The sequence below is a fragment of the Bubalus bubalis genome, chromosome 5 (assembly GCF_019923935.1).
Source record: "Bubalus bubalis isolate 160015118507 breed Murrah chromosome 5, NDDB_SH_1, whole genome shotgun sequence".
NCBI classification, from domain to species: Eukaryota; Metazoa; Chordata; class Mammalia; order Artiodactyla; family Bovidae; genus Bubalus; species Bubalus bubalis.
In genome coordinates, this window is record NC_059161.1 from 97,010,116 (window position 1) to 97,034,454 (window position 24,339).

At 44.3% G+C, this 24,339-nt stretch overlaps 1 protein-coding gene across 1 annotated transcript in view; it reads left to right on the forward strand.

The window, feature by feature from the left end:
• The window catches only part of TENM4 (teneurin transmembrane protein 4), a 1,425,092-nt gene that overhangs the window by 514,669 nt on the left and 886,084 nt on the right, over positions 1-24,339 (forward strand). The gene's annotated exons all lie outside the window — the stretch shown is intronic.

The following is a 24,339-nucleotide window of genomic DNA, read 5'->3' on the forward strand; positions in this document are numbered from 1 at the left end:
TCAATACTCCGGAATAGCCAAAAAATATTCTCTTGAATTCCAGCCTCAACTAAAAGATGAATTGGAAGATTAGGATTGACATATCTCCAGTATTCTTGCCTGGAGAATCCCCATGGACAGAGGAGCCTGGCGGGCTACAGTCCATGGGGTCACAAAGAGTCGGACACAACCAAGCAACCAAGCACACACATATACACTACCATGTGTAAAGTAGATAGCTAGGAGGAACCAGCTATAAAGCACTGGAAGCTCAGCTCAGGGTTCTGCTGATGACCTAGAGGGGTAAGATGAAGGCAAGATCCAAGAGGGAGGGGATATATGTCCACATAGAGCTGATTCACTTCATTGCACAGCATAAATTAGCACAACATTGTAAAGCAATTATACTCCAATAAAGAAATAAAAGATATAGCCACCCAGATACTTTGTTGCAAAGAATTCAGAAACCATGTCTGGGTTCCTGGGGAAAGATTGATTAGTAACGTCTGCCCCAGGCAGGGCTCTGGGAGTGGCAGCACAGCTTTGCACTTGCTCTCTGGAGTTTCTGACCTTGGAAAACAGTGACACAGTTGCTTCACAACAGCCTCCCTCTCTAAAAGTTACATTGCACACACACACATGCATACAGAGACACACACACATACATACCACCACCCTCATCACCAACAGCTCTTCAAGCAAAATTAGTAACTGATACTTTTGCAAAAGATCTCCTCTATCTCACCATTGCCCTGGTTTGTAGTACGTGCTGGGTTGGTCAAAAATTTCAGTTGGGTTTTTCATAAGATGCTATGGAAAACCTGAATAAACTTTCTTTTTGGCCAAGCCAATATTCATTTACATGCCTTGCTGTTCCATTAGGCCCTAAGCTCCTTGAGAGCAGAGGCCAAGTCTTTATCTTTTTGTTTTTCCTGTAAAAACAAAGAGGTGGCCAACTGTAATGGGAAGAGCGTGACTTTGGGTCACCTCTGGCTCTATCAGGCTTCCCTGGTGGCTCAGTGGTAAAGAATCCACCTTCTAGTACAGGAGATACAAGAGATGTGGGTTCAGTTCCTGTGTCAGGAAGATTCCCTGGAGGAGGAAATGGCAACCACTCAGAGAAGGCAGTGGAACCCCACTCCAGTACTCTTGCCTGGAAAATCCCATGGATGGAGGAGCCTGGTGGGCTGCAGTCCATGGGGTCGCAAAGAGTCGGACACGACTGAACGACTTCCCGTTCACTTTTCACTTTCATGCATTGGAGAAGGAAATGGCAATCCACTCCAGTGTTCTTGCCTGGAGAATCCCAGGGACGGGGGGAGCCTGGTGGGCTGCCACCTATGGGGTCGCACAGAGTCGGACACGACTGAAGCGACTTAGCAGCAGCAGCAGCAGCCAGTATTCTTGCCTGAAAACTTCCATGGACAGAGGATCCTGGTGGGCTGCAGTCCACAAGGTCGCAAAGAATTGGATGTAACTGAGCAACTGAGCACACACACTGACTCCACAACCCCGAGATCCCTCAGGCCTCAGACAAGCCGTTTGAAATTCTGGACCTTGGTTTCCTCATCTGTAAAATGCAACCATAGCTCCTTGGAAAGTAGGTATGGGAGCCAAAGTGGGGTTGGGACTGAGAAACTAAGTGGAAGCTTATCCCCGGGTTCAGAGAGAGGACAGAGGCCTAGAGAGGAGCAAGCAGGGTCACGTGCCACGGGAAGAACAGAGCTCCAGGGCAGATCCAGCCTAGGGCTGGGTGAGCTGTCCCCATGCCCGGCAAGAGGTGCAACGGGGAATGGAGCCACACACTGCTGAATGCACCCCCGCCTACTTTTTCCTGCACCCTCTTCTGAGCCCCTTTTTATCTTCCAAGAGTTACTGTTCTGGTCCAGGTTCGAGGATGGAAGAGAACACTCACTCAGGTTGGAACAAGATTATGATGACGCTTTAATAAAGCAGCTGCCAAGTCAAGCACAGGTGGAGAGACGGAGGATATCTCTGCCAAGATCCGCCCTTGCTCCTCCAAGAGGCACTTGGGGCCCGTGGTCTCAGCAGCCTGCACGGGTGGAGAAATCTGCAGGTCAGAGGGGCCACAGTTCCCTTAAACGGGTGATTTATGGCCTCCCCAGGCTCTGGGACTTCCTAGAGGGTCAGTAAAGCGGGCCTCACCAAGACCTGCCACAAGGGGGAGCCCAAGAAACTGAGGCTGAGGATGGAGAGGAGAACTCAACAGAAGACTCGAGATGGAGGTGCACTGGGGTGCATTGGGTCACCCACGGAGACGCTGCTGTCTCAGGGACAGACAGGCACCGGGCTTACAAGACACTGGGCAGCAGGAATGAAGCAGGCTATGGGGAGCAAGGGCAGGACTAATGGGGTGGGTCTCCTGCAGGACCAACTCTGGCTTTTCCAGCCTCATTTGTACAGGAAGGCCCGCCAGGCTTTAAGGATCAGGGTTGGACAGATGCGGGAGGCTTGATAAAGGCCTCTTGAAACCGTGATACTGATTTCCCACAAGTGCACCTTAAATCCATGCATGAGGGAGAGACAAGATTTCATTCCACTTAGAGCATATACTTTTTAATGCTGATGATTGTAAGATGAGCATTAGTGGGACATAAAAATTATGATCATGATAACAACAATAATAAAAAGCATTTAAATTTGTACAGCACTTTATACTTTATGAAATGTGTTCTCATTCATTAGCTCGTGGGAGCCTTCTAATAGCTCCCTGAGGAAGGCAGGATGACGGCCATTATCCCATTTTATGGGTGGGGAACAGGCTCAGAGAAGAACAGCGCATGGCCAGAGACCACACATCTGATGGGGGCCAGAGATCTTTTCCCCAAATCCACTGCTTTTCCCTCAGCCTTCAGAGAGAAGCATGAAAACATCCTCTGATTTCTATCTCACTCACTGTCTTGCAATGGTCCCCCAAGGACAATATGGACAATCTGGGAGCCTCAATGGCTGGGCCACCAACCCCAGAACAGCTCACACTAGCCTTCTGATGACTAAGGAATATTTGGCCCAGAAGAAGTGCAATATGTTGCAGGGCATGATCTCCACTAGGATAGCTCGGAATCTAAGCAGAGCTAAAAGCAGACATTCCCAGAATTCTAGCTTCCCTCTGTAACCTTCTGGGGACCACAGTGGTGTCAGCTTCAAAGACAGCTGCACACTTTTGCCCCTTGAGAACAAAGGTGCTAAAAGCTGGCATCTCAAGTCCGGAAGGAGCCAGGTAGAGAGAGAAAAACACAGAGACATCCTGGGAGAGACAGACAGACGGGGAAGGGATGGGAGAAAACAGAGAGGGCAAAGGGGGAGGGAAAGGGAGCCAACAAAAGAGAGGAAAGAGAAACGGCCAGTCTGAGAGCAAAGGGAGTAGAAGGGACTAGAGGCGGGACTTCTCTGGCAGTCCAGTGGTTGAGATTTCGCCATCCGATGCAGGGGGTGCAGGTTCAATCCCTGGTCAGGGAGCCAATATCCCACATGCCTGGGGACAAAAACAAAACAAAACAAAACAAAACATAAAACAGAAGCAATATTGTAACAAATTCAATAAATACTTTAAGAAATGGTCCAGATCCCCCCCCCCCCAAAAAAAAAAGAGAAAGGAGTGGAGAAGGGAAGGGAAAGAAAAAAGAGCCTTCAAGCCAGCCAGAGCACCTGGCTTTGAAAGTAGCAAGACGGAAAGCATTTAAGAGAACAGTTTAAATACCTTATTCTCTGAGTCCCCCAATGTAAATTTTCCGTTTCCTCACAAGCTAATCAAGCTTAACCAACTCTAAGAGCTTGAAGGACTTGGCTTAACTGCAACAATGTGTCCACTGAAGCTGACCCCCTGTCCACTCGCCCTGTCAAAGAGGCGGAGGACAGGAGATTAACGAGGCTGTCCTCACCCAGGCAAGGCCAGCCAGCCCTGCACAAAAGCAGCTGAAGCACATGCTGGCAGTCAGCTGCCCCGGCAGGGCAGGCAGCTGTGTCCCAACACGGAAGAAGGAGTCCCAATGCTCCCGCATTTCTGACTCTGCTGCTGCTGCTGCTAAGTCGCTTCAGTTGTGTCCAACTCTGTGCAACCCCAGAGACGGCAGCCCACCAGGCTTCCCTGTCCCTGGGATTCTCCAGGCAAGAACACTGGAGTGGGTTTCCATTTCCTTCTCCAATGCATGAAAGTGAAAAGTGAAAGTGAAGTCGCTCAGTTGTGTCTGACTCTTAGCAACCCCAGGGACTGTAGCCTACCAGGCTCCTCCGTCCATGGGATTTTCCAGGCAAGAGTACTGGAGTGGGTTGCCATTGCCTTCTCCGCCTACCAGAGCTAGCAATTAGCAAACAGGGATTTGACCCAAAAGGAATTCCAAAGCTCTTGCTCTTTATAACAACATTTTACTGCTTTCCTAAGACAAGAATAAAAAGAACAGCTTACACACAGCCCTTACTATACTCCAGACACTTTCCTAAGCATTTTTTGTTCTTTACCTCATTGAAAAAATAATAATTGCTACTATTTGTTGAGATTACTATGTGCAAAGCATTTTGTATTAAGGACTGCAGATGTACTATCCCCAATTCTCAGAACAATGGCCTTCAGAGAAAAGTACTATGCCTATTTTATAAGAGGAAACTGAAGAGAGAGATGATGAAGCTGGGGATCTACCCTGCATTATCTAAAACCAGAGAAGGTGGGGACTATTGATTCCACACCAGACTATGAGAGTAGAGGGGAGACTGAAGGCCCCTTTGAAAGTGTGCAAACTTTGCTGTAGAGAGATGTTCCCAGAGCTAAGGGAGCTTGTGCAAAGCTGGACATCACCACTTTGCCTCTGACTTCTAAGTAATTTCAAGGCTTTAAGATACCAGAAGATAACCTCACATTTTCTGAGCTAGCCAATAGATGGAAGCAAGGAAGTAAAAATATGCATCCCCAGGGATCCCCAGTCCTAGAAGACATGTAAGGAATATAAGATGAACACACAAATAATTAAATGCATGGAAGAGATTATGAGAAGTCCTGGGCAAGAACATGAGAAAGGATATTATTTATTGAAGCAGGTAGAAGGAGTGATGTCTCTAACAAGAGAGATCAAGGAAAGTTATTTGGAAGAAATAACTCTGAATGGGACCTTGAAAGATAAATAGGATTTCACAGCATAAAGATGAGAGAGCTCTGCTTCACTTTCCCTCACCTTCCACCTTTACCCATTCAGAGCCTTAGCCTCGAAGATATATCACTTTAGAGAGGATTAAAACATACTAGAGTGTGCATGACTGCCTCATACACATACCTTTATTGGCATCAGGAAACTCAGAGGAGACAGAGTCTTATTTGCATAAAAGACACCGGCCCTCCTGGGAAAATGTTGAAGGACCTTGTGACCTCTAACAAGGTTCCAAAATTGCTGAGAGTTAAACCCCATGTCACTCGCTCTTACCCAGAAAAGTAAGATTCCATTACCTATGAGCCTTACTTTTCAAGGATAGAAATTACCAGACATATGTTAGGAGACAATCAGTAGTCTAAAAGGAAAGCCATGCACCTCCACCCTGAGCCTTGGCTCTCAAATCTCATCTAGCCCAGTTTCACAGTTCAGCCAGCTTTTTTCAAGACAGCTTGCTATGTCACCTGGAACAAGTCATTTAATTTTTTTTTAATTTATGTTTTTATTGAAGGATAATTGCTTTACAGAATTTTGTTGTTTCCTGTTAAACTTCAACATGAATCAGCCATAGGTATACATATATCCCCTCCCTTTTGAACCTCCCTCCCATCTTCCTCCCCATCCCACCCCTCTAGGTTGATACAGAGCCACTGTTTGACTTTCCTGAGACATACAGCAAATTCCCGTTGGCTAAGTCATTTAATTTTGATGGACTTCAGTTTGTAGAGTTGTAAAATAGGAACAGTTTAGAATTAAAGACAAAGGCTTGTGACATCTCTGGGATCCCAGCTTTTCTGCCAGGCAGGTGTGACTGGAAAACTCCATCAAAGGCATCGTGTATGATTTATGCATAATTTTTAAAAAGTTGTTAAAGACCAGTATACATTTGACCCTTAAAAAACATAGGGTTTAGAGAGACCGACCCTCCACACAGTTGAAGATCCACGGTTCTGCCCTAATCCGAGGTTCATCCATAGACGCAATTCCTCTCTCCGTATTCGCAGTTCTGTTCATGGATTCAGCCAACCACAGATCATGCAGTACTGTGGTCTTAACTACTAAACAAACAAGCAAACAAATTTGTGTATAAGCGGATTCACACAGTTCAAATCCATATCGTTCAAGGGTCAACTCTGTAAGCAACCATGTACCAACATCTAACTTCATATACACACCTACACCTTTCCTTAAGCTAGTTCTACTGTAACATGGGTTTGTAAGAACCTCTAGAAATTCTGAAAGTACAAAAATATGAATACCAGATATATATATATATATTTATATATATATTTTAACTTGAAAAGGAGAAACTTGTTTCTGTAGCTAACTCAAGAAAGTGGCGGTCAAAGAAAACTTAAGCAGCCAAAAATAAAAATTCCTTTACACTGATATCTTAAATGCATATCAAAAATCCATCTTATCTCCAAATTATTACAGTAAAAAATATGTAAAATATAAATCTGGAAACCATAAAATCAGTGAATGCAGCAATCAAACTTGGTAGTCCAGGGATGTCATTGACATAGTGTTTATGAGACGTGGGACAGAGGACTGATAGTTTGTGTAGGGTATGAATATATCCCCAGGGACATTGTGTTGCTAGTAATTCCTGCCTTCAGGGAGCTGTAAAAGAACAGACAAAAGTAAGAGTGGGAATGTTGGGGTTGCAGTTGTTCTGTTCCTGGTACGGGGCCAAGGCTATTGATTATGCTGGGGGGTGGGGTGGATAGTAAGGGATAACTATTGTATTACCCTCCTCAATGCTTGTTTCATCAGAGTGGAGTCTGGGAAACAATGCATCTGTATCAAAGTCCAGGGACCAGTTTAGAATTTTCAGCTCTGACATGTACTCACTAAGTGACCTAGGCAAGTCTCATAACCTCTCTGACCCTCAGTCTCTGCCTGTGTAAAATGAGGATACTGTGAGGGTTAAACGATGAAATCTTGTGAAAGCTCTTCAGTCTGTGGTCCTTGCTGTGCAAATTAGAACCCTTCAGATTCTTTTTTGTAGAAAAAGGAATGGTTTCAGTCCGTCTATAAATAACACATTTATAATTATTTTAATTAGTTCAGAAGTGGACATGAGGTTAAACTGCTCAGCAAGCAGGATTGGGAAAGCGCCTGAAAGCTGGGCATGGGCCAAGAGATGGTCCTCTTCCAGGGGGTTGTGAAATCTATTTTGCCTTGAGATTTTAGAGAAAGGGTTAGACAGCTGTGCATGGTGGGGGAGGGGCAGGTCCCTGGCGGCTGCTGGGACCTCATAAACCACCAGGCTTCCCTTCCTCCCCTCTCTTCTTTGTATGCAATTGAAGAGCTGCTCCCTTGTACTGGCCGGCACCCTCCGCCCCCCATCACAGTTCCAGCCTCTTCCGTCCCATTCCATCCCCCACCAAGCCCTGACCCTACTCTCACCCCATCCTCCACCCCAGCACTTGGGCTCTCAACCAGCCACAAGCAATAAAGTTCCAACAGTCAGGACTAATGTCTGCATATCAGATAATCAGAGTAGAGGCAGGGCTTTCTGGGCAAGAAGGTCCCCTCTCTCATTTCCATTACAATGTTAGAACTTGAGTGGGAGAGAAGGGGACAGAATAACAGTCCTCAGGAAACCAGCTTCAATATGCATTTAAAGGGCAGCGACAATATTTAGAAGTTAGGAAGGTCGCAAGCGATTTCAAAAATGTGGAGGAACATCTTGAAATCATGATATATCCCATTAAAATATCTAAGGTCTTGGGATTTAATGCAAAAATGAAAAGGTTCAATAATTCTGTATGTTTTATCCCCACCCACCACCCCAGCATCATGAGGTGAAGCTCACAAGCAATCACCCCACTTAAATGGGGCAAAAGGTTTGCAGTTCACCCCAGTCATACCTGCTGGTTTGGGACACCATCTAAATAACCTGCCAGGCGTTTATGTGAGGTTAGGTTTAACCGCAGGAACTGAGGTTGCAAGCTCTGAAATTTAGTAATCTGGGTTTTAATCCTGTCTCCACCATGTATTAACCTTTGGTCTTTAAGCAAATTTCTTAACCTCTCTGAGCGTCAATTTCCTCATCTTAAAAATAAGCATGGTTCAGTTCATACCCTATGAATTGTCATGAGGATGAAGTGAGACGATGCACTTAGCACGTGCAGAACACAGCAGAGACTCAATAAAAGTTAACTTTTATCATCATTGTTAACAGCGGCCACCAGTGGCCCTCACTGGGGATTTTTCATGCGTGTCATTGACAAGGATTGGACACAGCTAGACCAGTGGTTGCCCACAATCAGCCTGTGCACCCGGCAGAGTGCCCCCATCACTCCAAGTGAAAAGGCACAGCCAAACCAGCACTTAGCAGAAAAATTAGAGCTTCTCCGTTGGATAGGGGGACTGATGGGTCCTTCATTCCCTTCCACCACGAAGACTTATCAGTGGCATAGCTGCCTTTTTTACATCTCGTTGTATCAAGTTTAAATACCAACCCTATGAAATAGATATTATTAATAGTCTCCATTGCACATTTAAGACTCAGAGGATACTCGGTCAATAACTTGACACAGGTCCCAGAGGAGTGTGGCCTCAGAACTGGAAGCCAGGACTTCTCTCTGGCCCTGCTCAGGAGGGGTGTTTCTTGTTGATTAAGGAAACTCCTTGAAGTCAAGCTTCCCAAGGTGGCATTAAAGCATGATGATACACAATAAAGGCTGACTGTTAAGCAGAATGTATGCTTCCCGAATGGATGGGTTCCTACTTCTAAGCACCAGAGTGTGGCCGAAGGGCCAGGTAGAATTGAACTGAGCTGGACTGGGTTATTTCTTGGAGCCCAAAGTACTCGTCTCTGTCTCCCTGATGGTTATCTCAGTCACCTAGCATGGCACTTCTAAAGAAAGAATGTGTATATAAAACATAATGTTAACAGTAGTTAATTTGGCTGGTTTGTCAGTGACTGTTCTTCAAAAGTGGAGAAGGCGATGGCACCCCACTCCAGTACTGTTGCCTGGGAAATCCCATGGACGGAGGAGCCTGGTAGGCTGCAGTCCATGAGGTCGCTAAGAGTTGGACACGACTGAGCGACTTCACTTTCCCTTTTCATTTTCATGCATTGGAGAAGGAAATGGCAACCCACTCCAGTGTTCTTGCCTGGAGAATCCCAGGGACAGAGGAGCCAGGTGGGCTTCCGTCTATTGGGTCGCACAGAGTCGGACACGACTGACGCGACTTAGCAGCAGCAGCAGCAGCAGCAGTTCTTCAAAAGAGGGGAAAAAACCAGTGAGGAAAAAAAGAGCATCACTAGATGTTTCCATTCTGTCTATTCACTCCTTTATTTATGCAACCAGTATTTATCAAGCTATAAACACTGAGCTTCCCTGGTGGCTCAGTCAGTAAAGAATCCTCCTGCAATGCAGGAGACCTGGGTTCAATCCCTGGGTCAGGAAGATCCCCTGGAGGAGGTATGGCAACCCACTCCAGTATTCTTGCCTGGAGAATCCCATGGACAGAGGAGCCTCGTGGGCTACAGTCCAAGGGGTTGCAAAGAATTCAACACTACTGAGCGACTAAGCACAGCACACAGCGCTATAAACACTGTATTGGGCTCTGAGAATCCATGGATGACATATCCTGGGACCTATCCTCTAGGAGCACGTGAGATCTTGGGAGCTTTACATGTCACGTGCTTCTAGTACTCTGGCATCCCAGTGTGCAAGCTTTAACTTAAACAGTGTAATAGGTCAAAAAAATCCTACCGCCGGACATTGACTATTATTAACACTCTGTCTCCATAAAGAAAATGAGGACAGAAAACAAGTGGAAAGGAAAAATTATATATAAAGTTTTTTACTGAAGTATCTGATTTACACTCTTGTATTAGTTTCTGATGTGTCACAAAGTGATTTAGTTATTTGGCTATATATTAATATATACATATTCTTTTTCAGATTCTTTTCCAGTATAAGTTATAAGATATTAAATATATTTCCCTGTGCTATACAGAAGAACCTTGTTGTTTTATCTATTAATATTTTTTGTATAGGGCTTTGTATCTGCTAATCCCAAATCTGTAACTAATTCCTCCCCCATTTTATTCTTTGGTAACCACAAGCCTTTTCTCTGGGTCTGTGAGTCTATTTCTGTTTTGTAAATACATTCATTTGTATCCTATTTTGGACTCTACATATAAGTGATATACATTTTCATGACTTACTTCACTTGGTATGATGATCTCTGGATCCATCCATGCTGCTGCAAATGCCATTTATTTCATTCATTTTTATGACTAAGTAGATGTGATTTATATATATTGATTTATATATATTGAGCTTCGCAGGTGGCGCTAGTGGTAAAGAACCCCCCTGCCAATGTAAGAGACATAAGAGATGCAGGTTCGACCCCTGTGTCAGGAAGATCCCCTGGAGGAGGGCATGGCAACTCACTCCAGTATTCTTGTCTGGAGAATCCCCACGGACTGAGGAGTCTGGCGGGCTACCGTCCATGGGGGTCACAAAGAGTCGGACACGACTGAAGCGACTTAGCGTGCGTGTACACACGTATGTACATATATTTATATCTTTATCCATGGACATTTAGGTTGCTTCCATGCGTGCATGCTTAGTAGCTAAGTCACATCTGACTCTTTGTGACCCCATGGATGGTAGCCTGCCAAATTCCTCTGTCCAAGGGATTTTCCAGGCAAGAATACTGGAGTGGGTGGCCTTTCCCTGCTCCAGGGGACCTTCCCAAATCAGGGATCAAATCAATGTCTCCTGTGTCTCCTGCATTGGCAGGCAAATTCTTTAGCACTGAGCCTCTTGGGAAGCCCCAGGTTGCTTCCATGTCTTGGCTGTTGTAAATAGTGCTGTAGTGAGCATTGGGGTGCTTATATTTTTGGTTGTTTTTTCAACAATTTGTTTAAAAAGGAAAGGTTTAGAAATTGAATATTTTAATACAGTTTAAAACGCTTATCAGCTTAGTCCATGGGCTGTTACTCAGGTATTGAAAGTAAATCTTTCCAAATATCAGGATAAAATAAAATGTTGCATATTTGCATTAAGACTCCTTTTATTACGAAATGAATTTCTGCGCAATTTCTTTTTCATAATTATTTCATTTAATTTTATTTATTTTTTAATTGATGAAAAACTGTGTTACAATTTTGTTTTGGTTACTGCCGTACAACATGAATCATTCATAATTATATATATATATATATCCCTTCCATCCTGCACCTCCCTCCCCTCCCCCCATCTTACCCCTCTAGGTCGTCACAGAGTGCAAGGCTGGGTCCCCTGTGTTATTTAGCAACTTCCCACCAGCTATCTGTTTTACACATGGTAGTGTATATATGTCAATGCAACTTTCTCAATTTGTCCCACCCTCACCTTCCCCCTTTGTGTCCACAAGTCCCTTCTCTACTAGGTTCATCAATTCCATTTCTCTAGATTCCATATATACATACATATATGCTGCTGCTAAGTCACTTCAGTCGTGTCCAACTCTGTGCGACCCCAGAGACGGCAGCCCGCCAGGCTTCCCCGTCCCTGGGATTCTCCAGGCAAGAACACTGGAGTGGGTTGCCATTTCCTTCTCCAATGCATGAAAGTGAAAAGTGAAAGGGAAGTCGCTCAGTCGTGTCTGACTCTTAGTGACCCCATGGATTGCAGCCTAACAGGCTCCTCTGTCCATGGATTTTCCAGGCAAGAGTACTGGTGTGGGGTGCCATTGCCTTCTCTGACATACATACATATATATATATATATATATATATATTAATATACAATACTTGTTTTTCTCTTTCTGATTTACTTTACTCTGTATAAGAGGCTATAGGTTCATCCACCCCACTACAACTGACTCAAATACATTTCTTTTATGGCTGAGTAATATCCCCTTGTATATATGTACCACAGCTTCTTTATCCATTCATCCATCGACAGGTATCTAGGTTGCTTCTATGTCCTTGCTATTATGAATATTACTACAATGAACATGGGGATTCATGTATACTTTAAAAGTGTGGTTTTCTTATGGTTATATGTCCAGTAGTGGAATTTTTGGGTCTGGTGGTAGATTTATCTATTTATTTATTTATTTATTTTTGATGGTAGATTTATTCCTAGGGTTTTAAGGAATCTCCATACTGTGTTCCATAGTGGGGCTGTATCAGTTGACATTTCCAACAGTGCAAGAGGGTTCCCTTTTCTCCACATCCTCACCAGCATTTATTTTTGTAGGTTTTTTGATGGTGGCCATTCTGACTAGAGTGAGGTGATGCCTCACCGTAGTTTTGATTTCAGTTTCTCTAAGAATGGCAACGTTGAGCATCTTTTCATGTGTGTATTGGCCATCTGTATGTCTTCTTTGGAGAAATGTCTGTTTAAGTCTTCTGCCCATTTTTTAATTGAGTTGTTTGTTTTTCTGATGTTGAGCTATATGAGCTGCTTATATATTTTGGAGATTAACCTTTTTACCCTTTTGAATTAGAGTTTTCTCCAGACACATGCCCAAGGTTGAGACTGCTGGATCACATGGTAACTCTTTAGTTTTTTGTTGAACCTCCATGCTGTTCTCTGTAGTGGCTGTACCAATTTACATTCCCACCAACATGTAAGAAGTTTCTTTCTACACTTCCTCTCCAGCATTTATTGGTTGTAGATTTTTTGATCATGGCCATTCTGACTGGTGTGAGATAATATCACATTGTAGTTTTGATTTGCATTTCTCTAATAATTAGTGGTGTTGAGCCTTTTTTCACATGCAGTTGACCCTCTGTATGTCTTATTTGGAGAAATGTCTGTAAAGATTTTAAATAAGGGAGCAATACTGCCCACTCTTCTGGCAACAAGATGCACCCAAAACAGACCTGAGTTACGTGGTGATGCTTCTTCTATATTTAGTCTCAGTTGTAGTGTGAGCATCTTGTCAAACATATGCCTTTAGGGAATTTTCAGGGACAATGATAATTCTATGTGGCTTTCCACGTATTTCTTGACTTCAGATCCTAAGCCCTACACAAGTGGCATTCCTCTGTTGGAACTGAGAGGCAGCTGAGTCCAGTGGTTAAGGGCTAGACTGTGGAGTCAGACAGACCTGAGCTGAGCCACTCTGCTGACCCTTACTAGCTGTGTAACCTCAGACAAATACTGAACCTCCTAAGCCTCAGTTTCCTGACCTATAAAATGTAGAAACAATGGCACCTTTTTCCTACTTTGTGGTATGAGTTAAAGCAGATAATGTGTAGAGAATGTCTGGCCCATGGTAAGCTCCTAATAAATGATAGCACTTAGGACGGCTGGAATTATTATTAGGATCATCTCTGCTGTTGGGACAGAATTAGCCTCCAAAGGCTAGTTTGTCTCCCAGATCAATTGCCCATGATGATCATTTGACCATCATCAGTGGTCCTTGCACAAGCTCCATATTAGTAAACCTCCCAATCTTGTTGGTTTAGTAGGCAAAGTCTAGCAAGAACATAGAGTCTCATGGGGAAAAATAATGAAAAGAGGGTCCCTGGTGATGAAAAGGATGGGTATGAAGAACTTCACTATTTTACAAATGTGATTCAGCTGACGTCCAAAAAGGAACTCGTGAGCTCCAAGACTGTACCGCAGGAGAACAGAGGCAGGGCTAGAACTTTCGGGCTTCCAGTCGCCTTCCGGCTTCCTTCCCAGCTCCTATATGCAGACCATGTCTAATTAGAAGGCCACTGCAAAAGTATAGCATCAGACTATTAAGATTGCTGGTGACCCTGTTGCAAACATGAATGTTCCTTGTTCTGTCCCTTAGAGATTTGTGTATCTCCACTCTCCCCAATCTGTTTCCTGAAATGCTAATGATCAGATCTCAAATATCAAAAATGTGCCTTTTCACCAGTCTTCCAACATTTTTCATGACCATTCTTTTTTTTCCCCCTGCAGAAATTTACTAGATGACCAGACAGATGAAATAAACACGCACACACAAAAAAATAGCTCTTCTGAAGTCGTCAAAAGTGTGGGATTTCCCTGGTGGTCCAGTGGTTAAGACTTCACTTTAAAGTGGAGGGGCTTCGGGGTGCTCAGATCCCACATGCCTTGCAGCCAAAAAAAAAAAAAACAAAATATAAAACATAAGCAGTAATGTAACAAATTCAATCAAGACTTTCAAGATGGTCCACATCAAAAAATCTTTTAAAAGAAATGTAGTCAAATTAAAGGGAAGCCCCTTTTAGCCAGTAATGAGGAAAGCTTCCTTCTAGAAAGTACTTCCTCTGTCCCCCACTACCACCAAGTTGTCAATAAAACATTGGTTCTAGGCTTCTCAATGTGGGCAAGTCTTTTGCCTTTTCAGCTGAAATTTTAAAATAATCCTGAGTCATTTGAGGCCAAATCTAGTGATTGTACTGAAAGGTTAAACGGAAGCAGTGAATTCTCCTTGAGGTTTTGCTGGAAGAAGGGGAGCGGACCTGAGGTTTTCTGTGAGAGCCTTAGAAATGAGCCCCTTGCATGCTACTGCCAAAGAGGAAACGCCAAAGTTTTGAGCAATAGGAAAAGCTTTAAAATTTTTCTTTAACTTGGAGGGGAGTAACAAAAACAATGTCCATGTTTGCTCAACACTTCATTTTTAACACTTAAAAAAGTTTTACTGGAAACAATAAAATATAGAAACACCAATTTCTCATTTTAAGGTAAAACTGAAAACATCTTCTAGAACTTTCCTAGTATTCTACCATTCTTATCACTATTAAAAAACAAAACCAAGTTCTAGATCCAAAATAACTAATGAATCTGCTGGTAAATATTCTTCTCATGGTTCTAGCTATCACCCCACTTAATTTTTTTCATTTTGCATTTGTACCTTTCCAAGAATGAGTAGCAATTTTTATTTGAATAATATTTGTGAGAACTGGAATTACTTTCTTCATATTAATTTTTTTTTAAAAAAAAGCACACACACCCTGATCAAATAATTAACACATGACAGAAATCTGCTGATCATTTTCTAAACATTTATAATCCTCAGAGCCCCCCTGGTAAGCAGATATTATTATTATGTTATAGGTGCGTGCATGCATGTTAAGTCGCTTCGGTCATATCGGACTCTATACGACTGTGTGGACTATAGCCTGCCAAGCTCCTCTGTCCGTGGAATTCTCCAGGCAAGAGCACTGGAGTGGGTTGCCATGCCTTCTTCCAGGGAATCTTCCCAACCTAGGGATCGAACCCATATGTCTTATGTCTCCTGCATTGGCAGGCAAATTATTTACCACTAGAGCCACCTAGGAAGCTCATTTTATGGGTGAGGACACTGAAATTGAGAGAGATTTAATAACTTGTTCAATGTCATCAAGCAGATTCCACAAAAAATTTTTATTAAATGAGCAACTCCTCATTGCCAGTAGTACTGAATTATATTCATTGCCATTTAATAAGTAATACTTATATATGTATAACTGATACACTTTGCTGTACATCTCAAGCTAACAAATCATTGTAAATCAACTACACTCCAATAAGAAACTTTTTTAAAAAATAGATGAAAAAAAAATTTTGGTCCAGGAAAGAATTTGCTTTTGTGAAAAGAATTTGATTTTGTATTTACATCCTCTAACCAGAAATCCAGAGTACAATTTACTTTTGGCCTGCAGGCCATAGTGAAATTTGCTGCTATTTGCTTTATGCTCACTAACGTCAATCAGATGAAAAGCCCATTATGACCAGCAGTGTAGGGAAAGGGTCTGTGTTGATCCTGCTATTGGTCATTCCATGTTTGAGTGCTTAATTAAGGCAGCTGATTCCTCTTCAGTTGGCTAAGTAAAAATGATATTATTTAAATTCCGTTAAGTGGAAAATTTGTTGTGTTTATTGGTTCACTTGCAAAATTCTCAGGGTTTATTTCCGTTTCAGAAGCCCCTTTCATATTTCAAGCATCACAGTGAGGAAATACAGATTCATCAAAAATTATGATAGAAACTGAGATGTCAACATAGATACAACTTCTCATTTGCTTATTGTTGATCTTAATTAAATACAGCATATGTTCATAGGTTTAAATTCCATATACACTTTAATCTATTCCATTCCCAGTTTGCAATTCCAGTTTTTATTCTGAGAACTTCTTATCTTGTATTCATTACATTGGGCGGCAGCCCAGTCTCACACGATTGCAATGGCACTTTCCTGGCCACCAAGGAACTCTCCTGCATGAGAATGAATGGGAACCCACTCATTCATTAACTCGGGAGCTCACCTGAGCGGTCTTCTTCCCCAGGTGTTACATTAGTCTCTGGGGACACTGAGTGGCGTGAGGTACAGTTCTTAGTACGGAACCCAAGGTCTTCCAAAGAAAACAGGTCAACCCTACTCAATCTGTTAGTATCCTTATGTAGCCCACAGTTTAAAGAATAACATTTACACTGAGAAAACCCAAGTCATACCTGGTAGATTCCAAATGCTGATGACACGAATCAGCACCATACTTTCCCTCTCTGATGGCATTGCCCCAAATACCAGAAAAGTTCTACTCCCAAGCTGCCTCCCTGGAATACTTGGAGGAGAAAATACACAATGGATATGAAATTCTTTCAAACCTGTGAAGTGCTGTTTCGTGAGGAAATCATTTTGGCAGCAATACTTGTGAGGCACCTTAGGGTTCATGCAGGGTGATAAGGCCCTTTGTCTCATAGGGTGGACTGGGTTGGAAAAATGCCATCCCCATTTTACAGGTGCAGAAAAGGAGGGGTGACCAAGGGACTTTCCCACGATGCCCAGCTTATAGATGGCTATAATTCATAATAAGAATTCTGGCTGCTACCATCTCCCTGATTGAATCAGATGGGGTTTTTTAAAAGCCTGCAGCTCAACGTCTGGTGCATGGTAGGTGTGCAATGAATGTTTCTTGAAACTGATTTCCACTTGCAATTTTGAATACCATTCTGCAATCCCCAACCCTTTCTTCAAGTGATGGGTGTCTTTCTGGGGAAACCACAGAATCGAGGGATAGAGGAGAAAGAGAATAGACCACTGGTTGACCACTCTTTGCACTAGTGTGTCATGGTCTGCAGTGAAGTGTGTGTAAGTGATTTTTACGAATGATAGCTCATAGCACCATCTGATTGATATTTGCCAAAGATATGCTTTTCAAAGTAGCTTCAAGCTTCCTCCTATAACAAATGTCACTTTCACTCCTGTTCAAATGTACTTTTTGGTAGTAGGCAAAAGGTGAAAGCACAGCCAGGCAACAGTGGGCTGAGTCTCTTCATTTGCTCACTTAGCCTCATCTTTGGGTCCTGGATTTGGCTCAGATGGTAAAGAATCTGCTTGCAGTGCCGTAGACCCAGGCTCCATCCCTGGGTTGGGAAGATCCCCTGGAGAAAGGAATGGCAACCCACGACAGCCTTCTTGCCTGGAGAATTCCATGGTCAGAGGAGCCTGGTGCACTACAGTCCATGGGGTTGCATAGCGTCGAATATGACTGAGCGACTAATTCTCTACACTAGGAGGAGGATACCAGTCCAAAAAGGCAGTGGTATTCTACATTGACAGGCTCTAGCACAACACAGCCTGGGCCAGGCTAGTCCCTGCTCACTCACCTGTCAGCATCCTGAGTCAGGGGATGAAGGAAGAGACCTAGACAATGCAGGATAGGGGCTGGGAAGACTTGTCTGTAGTGAATAGTCCTGAGGGAGGAGAGTGAATGAGCCAAAGGCTGTCAGATAGATGAGCTGTTCCTTGGCATATATGTGGGTGATAGCCAGACCCCAGTAGCAACATCTCAATTTCCAGTAGGCTGCCCGGGCCTGGCTGGGAACCCAGGAAGCAGCCTCCAGCCCTTTCCTGGGAAAGAGAGGGGTAATAACTGGGAAGGATGTCAGGGAGGCAGGGTCCTAGTCAAATGTGTAGCGTGTGGGGTCTCACGGACCTAGGACACGGAACAATAAACTGAGGCAGAGCAGTAAGAGGGGGCTGGACAGTGGAGAAAGGCTGAGAGAATGAGGCAAATGGGCCTGGGTTTACCCTGGAAAACTGTTCCCAGAGCCTCTGGAAGCAAAACTTCACTCTAGACTCTTCGACAGGTGGGAAATGGCTCCTGGCAGCCCCCTGGCCATGTGGGGCTGAGAACAGGTTGCTGACCCGCTCTTGGATCTTTGAACCTTCCCTGCTCCGAACTGTCTTCCTGTGTGCCTGGTGCACTGCCACCTTCCTGGCCTCACCCCGCTCCCCTCTCCTCTACTAGATCCCCTATTTCTAGTTTCACATCTTTTCATTTTTCCTGGTTCCTTCCTTGTTTGGAGGAAAGACATCCTCCAGTAACTTTCTGAGACAAGGTACATGGCAGGGGGAAAAGCTCTGAAGCCTGGAGTATCTAACAGTGTCTTTATCCCACCCTCTCAGTAGAGTTCTGTGTTGGAAGTAACTCCTTCAGAGTTTGGAAGGCGTTGCTCCTCTCTCTTCCAGTTTCCAGGGCTGCCATTGAGCAACGCAAAGACCTTCACGTCCCTCATCTCTTGCCTGGCTCTCACTCTCACTGCAAGCTGTTAAGATGTCTTTGTCCCCAGTCTTGTGCAATTCCACAGTGATTTGCCTCAAGGAAATGTAGTTTCACACACTGTTCTAGGCTCTCAGTGGGCCCTTAAATCTCGAAACTCATGTCCTTCAATCTTGGGCAATATTCTTGAATTATTTTATTGATGATGTCCATAATCATTTTCTCTTTTCTCTTTCTGGAATTCCTATTATTTAGATATGGAACCTCCTAAGTCTATCTTCTAATCTTCTTATCTTTTCTCTTATACTTTTCATTTCTTTGGGACTTTTTGTTTTTGCTGTACTTTACAGGAGAGCTCCTCAACTTTATCTTTCTCCTAATGAGTACAATGTCCTTAAAAGTTTTTTTCCTCATGCTTTGTACTCACTCCGTGGACTCCATCTCCTCCAAACGTTTTTTCTCTGTTAGTTTTGATCTCCATCTTTTATGCTAGAGGCTTTTCTTAGCTGTCTAACAGTGTTTAAGAACTGGAGATAAAAGGCTGGCTAGACGTGCAGGTTGGATTTGCCACCTGCAAACCAGAGTGAAAGCCCCTCTGGGAGAGCCAGCTGAGCCATGTGTTGGGAACCCCTGTTACCAATTCTTCTAGTTCTTTCTTCTGGGAACTAGTGAGACTCTCCAAAGAAGATCCTTCCAATGCCGTGGGTGGTTGGCACAGTAATAGGCCCCCAAAGATATCCAACTGCTAATCCTGCAATTATGTTACCTTCCATGTCAAAGGGGACTTTGCAGGTATCATTAAATTCAAAATCTTGAGATGGAGAGATTAACCTGGATTATTCAGTGGACCCACTCTCATCTTAATGGTCCTTAGAAGATGGAGGCAAAAGGCTCAGAATCAAAAAAGGAGATATGACTGTGGAAGAAGGGACCAATTTACAGAGCTCTGAGCCAAGGAATGTGGGCAGCTTCTAGAAGCTGGAAAAAGCAAGGAAATAGAATCTCCCCTGGGGCATCCAGAAAGAACACAGGGCTATCTCCACCTTGATCATAGTTTAGTCTGAAAGCAATTGCACACTTCTGACCTCCAGAACTGTAAAATAATAAATCTGTGTTGCTTGGTAATTATTTATATAGCAGCTTGGCATTAGGAGCTGGCAGTGAGCATGATGTTGACTTTCATTGTACAGATATGCCCTCCACGTCTTTCTGTTAGTGTGGGGCTATGCCTCAACCTACCTGGTGTCCTTCATCAGAGAAACTCTGTTGAACATGACTTCTCTCCAGATACCTGCATATGCGCCAGGTGAGGGAGGAGCAGTCTCCCAGAAATGTGAAGCAAGGGATGGGGGAGGGGGTTCAGGAGTCTCACTGCTCCCCTCCACTTGGGTCCAGTAGTCCCTGGGCTATTTGCAGGTTCTGCTGGGAGTCATGCTGACCGGCAAGTCTCCCCACCGCTGACTCGGGGTCAGGCTTCCTGCAGCCTCTGTTCCCCCTGCTTTCCAGTGGCTCGCATGCAGCTGTTACCTTCTCTTGCATTCTTTCTGTCGTCATCAGATTATGACTTTTACAAAAACTCCTATAGAGGGACTTCCCTGGTGGCCCAGTGGTTAAGAATCTGCCTTGCAGTGTAGGGGACATGGGTTCAATCCCTGGCAGGGAAACTAAGATGCCACAGGCTGCAGGGCAACTAATTCCACAGGCTACAACTACTGAGCCCATGCACCACCAAAAAAATAAAATAAAAGCTTCTGTGAAGCTTTGTCCAAGGGAGTAAAACCAGATACATGGCTCTGTCCGATGGCTTTCTCAGGAAGTGGCGCCTTCATATTTCCTTCACTCATGAGATCTCAGCCTTCTGAGAACCCTTTGGGGAAGCCAGAGCTCACACCTCACATCCTTTCTCTCTCAGGGAGACTGGGGTCTCTAGCAACTTGGAATGTCTCTTTTGACCATTAATCAGGGTCTTCCCCTCTCCCTGATCTGTATCTCTGTGGCTTCTGCAGACCCACAAGTAAGCCCCAGAATGTTGCAGTAATCATGAAAATACTGAAGTACTTCCCTACTCATTATGAATAGTAAACTTTTCCTAATCACCCCAAACACAGATGCTCCCTGGATACACTAGTTTGCAAGGGCTGCCATAACAAATGACAAATGTCACAGGCTGAAACAGCAGAAGAGCATTTCCTCCTAGTTCTGGAGAAGTCCAAGATCAAGCTGTCAGCAGAGTTGGATTCCTCTGAGGTGCCCCTCCTTGGCTGGCAGGTGGCACTCTTGCTGACTCTTCACATGGTCATCCTTCTGGGTGCACCCCTGGTGTCTCCCTGGATGTCCTGATCCCCTCTTCTTGTAAGGACACCGGTCAGGTTGGATCAGGACCCTTTTTCACTTAATTACCTCTGTGAAGGCCCTGTCTCCAAGTGTTGCAAGAAGGGGGACCCCTTCCAGGACCTGAGAATGGGCTCTAACACTCTGAAATGAGTTGTCCAAGGAGACACATGCTGACAAAAAGCAAGACTTCATTGCAGAGGGGCGCCCAGGCAGAGAGCAGCAGGGTTAAGGGAAACCAGGAGAGCTTCACTGCCACGTGGCTCACAGTCTCAGGGGTTGTGATGATGTGGTTAGTTTCCAGCTTGTCTCTGGCCAATCATCTTGCTTGGTCCATAGTCTAATTCAGGGTCCTTCCTGGTGGTGTACACATGTCTCAGCCAGGAAGGATTCCAGCAAGAAGGACTCTGGAAGGTTGGTCATCTCCTCCCTCTTTTGGTCCCCTCTGAATTCTCCTGGTTAGCTTTTAGTGGCAGCGGTTAGTTTATGTCCCTTATTGGGATGTCCTGTCGCGAGACAGCTCGGGCAAGCAGGCCTGGCCAAGGAAGGCAGTTTGGGTCACCAATTCCCTAACACAAATACAGTCCCATTCTGAGGTCCTGGAGGTGAGGGCTTCTGCATATGAATTGTCGGGGGACACAGTTGAGTCCTGGACACTGGCCCTCCTTGATTGTGCCCCAGGATTCTGACTGCTTGGTGTCCCTGCCATACCTACGCTCACATATTCACAAGAGCAGCTCCGAACCCACCACTTTCTTCTTTTCTCCCTGCAAGCCTGGGCTGTGTGACCAGTGCTGCCAAGACAGCTGTGGACCCAGACCCCCTCCCTTGGAGAGTGAAGGGAAATTAGGAAACCCTTTGTGTTCAGCGTCAAATTTTTATTTCCTTGCTGCTAAAAATATTTTTAAGATGAAAACAAGATACTGTGTACACATATTGTGTGTGGTTCTAAAATAAAGAGTCTCATTTATCCCCTTGAAGGTGTGGCCTGCTTCTGGCCACATTTCAAGTGTCAGTTTACAAGAAAGTGAAAAGTGTTAGTCACATTAGTCGCGTCTGACTCTTTGAGACCCCATGGACTGGAGTCTGCCAGGCTCCTCGGTCCATGGAGTTATCCAGGCAAGAATACTGGAGTAGGTTGCCATGCCCTCCTCCAGGGGATCTTCCCAACCCAGGGATTGAACCCAGGTATCCTACACTGCAGGCAGATTCTTTACCATCTGAGCCACCAGGGAAGCCAGTTTACAAAGATAGTAAGAAATCTTCAGTCAATAGCGATTCATACTGCAGTTATATGGATCTTTTAAGTGTCCACAGAGGGTGAAAATCTTCATGGAAAAGCATGTTACTGCAGATAAAAGTCGAGGTTTTGAACTCAGAACTGCATTTGAATTCTGCTTCCATCACTGATTAATTGTGTGACTGCAAGCAAATGAGTAAGCCTTTTCATTTCTTCATTTGTAATAACATATAGTTTATGAGGCGATTTTCAGAACAAACCAGATAAGGTACAAACAGTACCTTACAGTCAGTAAGGTCTACACAAGGTCTCAACTAGAGAGTGGGCTACTCCAGAAATGTAGCTCCCTCCCCAACTCCACCCCCCACCCCCCTTACCCTGGACCGGACCCATAGTCTTAACATTGGTATACTCAGCACCCCTTCCATCAGATCCTTCCCTGGTTGGCTCCCAGCCCCAAATCTCACTGGTTCTTTGTAAAATCCTTTGTCCCCTTTCACCCAATGAAGAGGGTTGTGCAAATCCCATTAATAGATTCCTTTGGCCATTTCACTGGACAGGTTTGGATTTGAAAGAGTTTTTATTTGCGAGTTGCATTCAGTCTTTCTCAGAGGCCCTAGGAAGGTCTAGGAACCTCAGGGTTAACACCAGCTCCCAGCCCTCAGACCAGCTCCTGTGTGAGCTAAAGCGCCTCTTCTGCCTCTCCCTGGCTCCCAGAGAAGGGAAATATCAACTTGCTGGCAAAAGTTTTAAAAAAATTTAGAGGAGGAAGAAAATGAATATTTACTGACCATATTTTTTAAAAATGTGAGGCCCCTGATATCAGACTTCCCCCAGGATGAGATATGTACATTCTTAGTCACTCAGTCATGTCCAAGTCTTTGTGACCCCATGGACTGTAGCCCACCAGGCTCCTTGGTCCATGGAATTCGCCAGGCAAGAATACTGCAGTGGGTTGCCATTTCCTTCTCCAGGGATCTTCCGGACCCAGGGATTGAACCTGCATCTCCTGTGTTGTAGGCAGATTCTTTACCACTGAGCCATCAGGGAAGCCCTTCCCCAGGATTATCTCTCCCAAACCTTCCTACTCCCCACTCTTAGCATCCATCATATCTTCTTTGTGTTACGGTTCCTTGCAGCTTTATTGACTCTTATGGACTCTTGAGAGCCAAGGACTTTGCCTGGTCCTTTTTCATCTCACATCCCCCACACTGCCAAGCATCCGGTAAGCACTTGAGATGTATGCTCAATGAATGGAGAGTTAAATAGATGAATTCCTAAAAAAAATGAACATGTAAATTAATAGACAGCATGAAAGTAAAAGTGAAAGTTGTTCAGTCACGTCCAACTCTTTGTGACCCCATGGTCTATACAGTCCATGGAATTCTCTAGGCCAGAATACTGGAGTGGGTAGCCTTTCCTTTCTCCAGGGGATCTTCCCAACCCAGGGATCACCCACATTGCAGGCAGATTCTTTACCAACTGAGCCACAAGGGAAGCCCAACAATACTGGAGTGGGTAGCCTATCCCTTCTCCAGTGGATCTTCCCGACCCAGGAATCGAACCAGGGTCTCCTTCATTGCAGGTGGATTCTTTACCAGCTCAGCTAATAGACAGCATATCTCTGAATAAATGTTTGAAAGTGATTGAATGAATAAATGAATGAATATATGTAGGAACAAACACATGTAAGAAAAAGTAAATGTTGTACATGCACAAAAATGTACTCATGTACCTTGATGGAGTGCATCAATTAATTCATTAATGAATGGCTTAAGAGGTGAGAAAGTATATCAATGAATTGTGAATGAATAATTCAATAACACATACGTGAATGAATATTAGACAAGTGAACATATGAGTAAATGAGTACGTGAATACAAATGAACTTATGCATAGAGGAGTGAATGAATACATGAATGAACTGTTGAATGCATGCATCCAGGAATGAATGAATGAGAGAATGAGCCAACAAATGGGTGAATGAATGCCTTCCCTCTTTCCCTCAGGACCTCCCCACCCCCTTTAGTGTGCTGGTGATCAGAAAACCTAAGATTCAGAGGGTCAGTTGAGATTCCAGGAGGCAATATTCAAGGCTAAAGGTCTGAGGATGGACTAAGGGCTAGGGCCCAACTGTGCATAGAATATCCCTTTGCCGGGAGTCCCTGGGAGCAGCTGCCA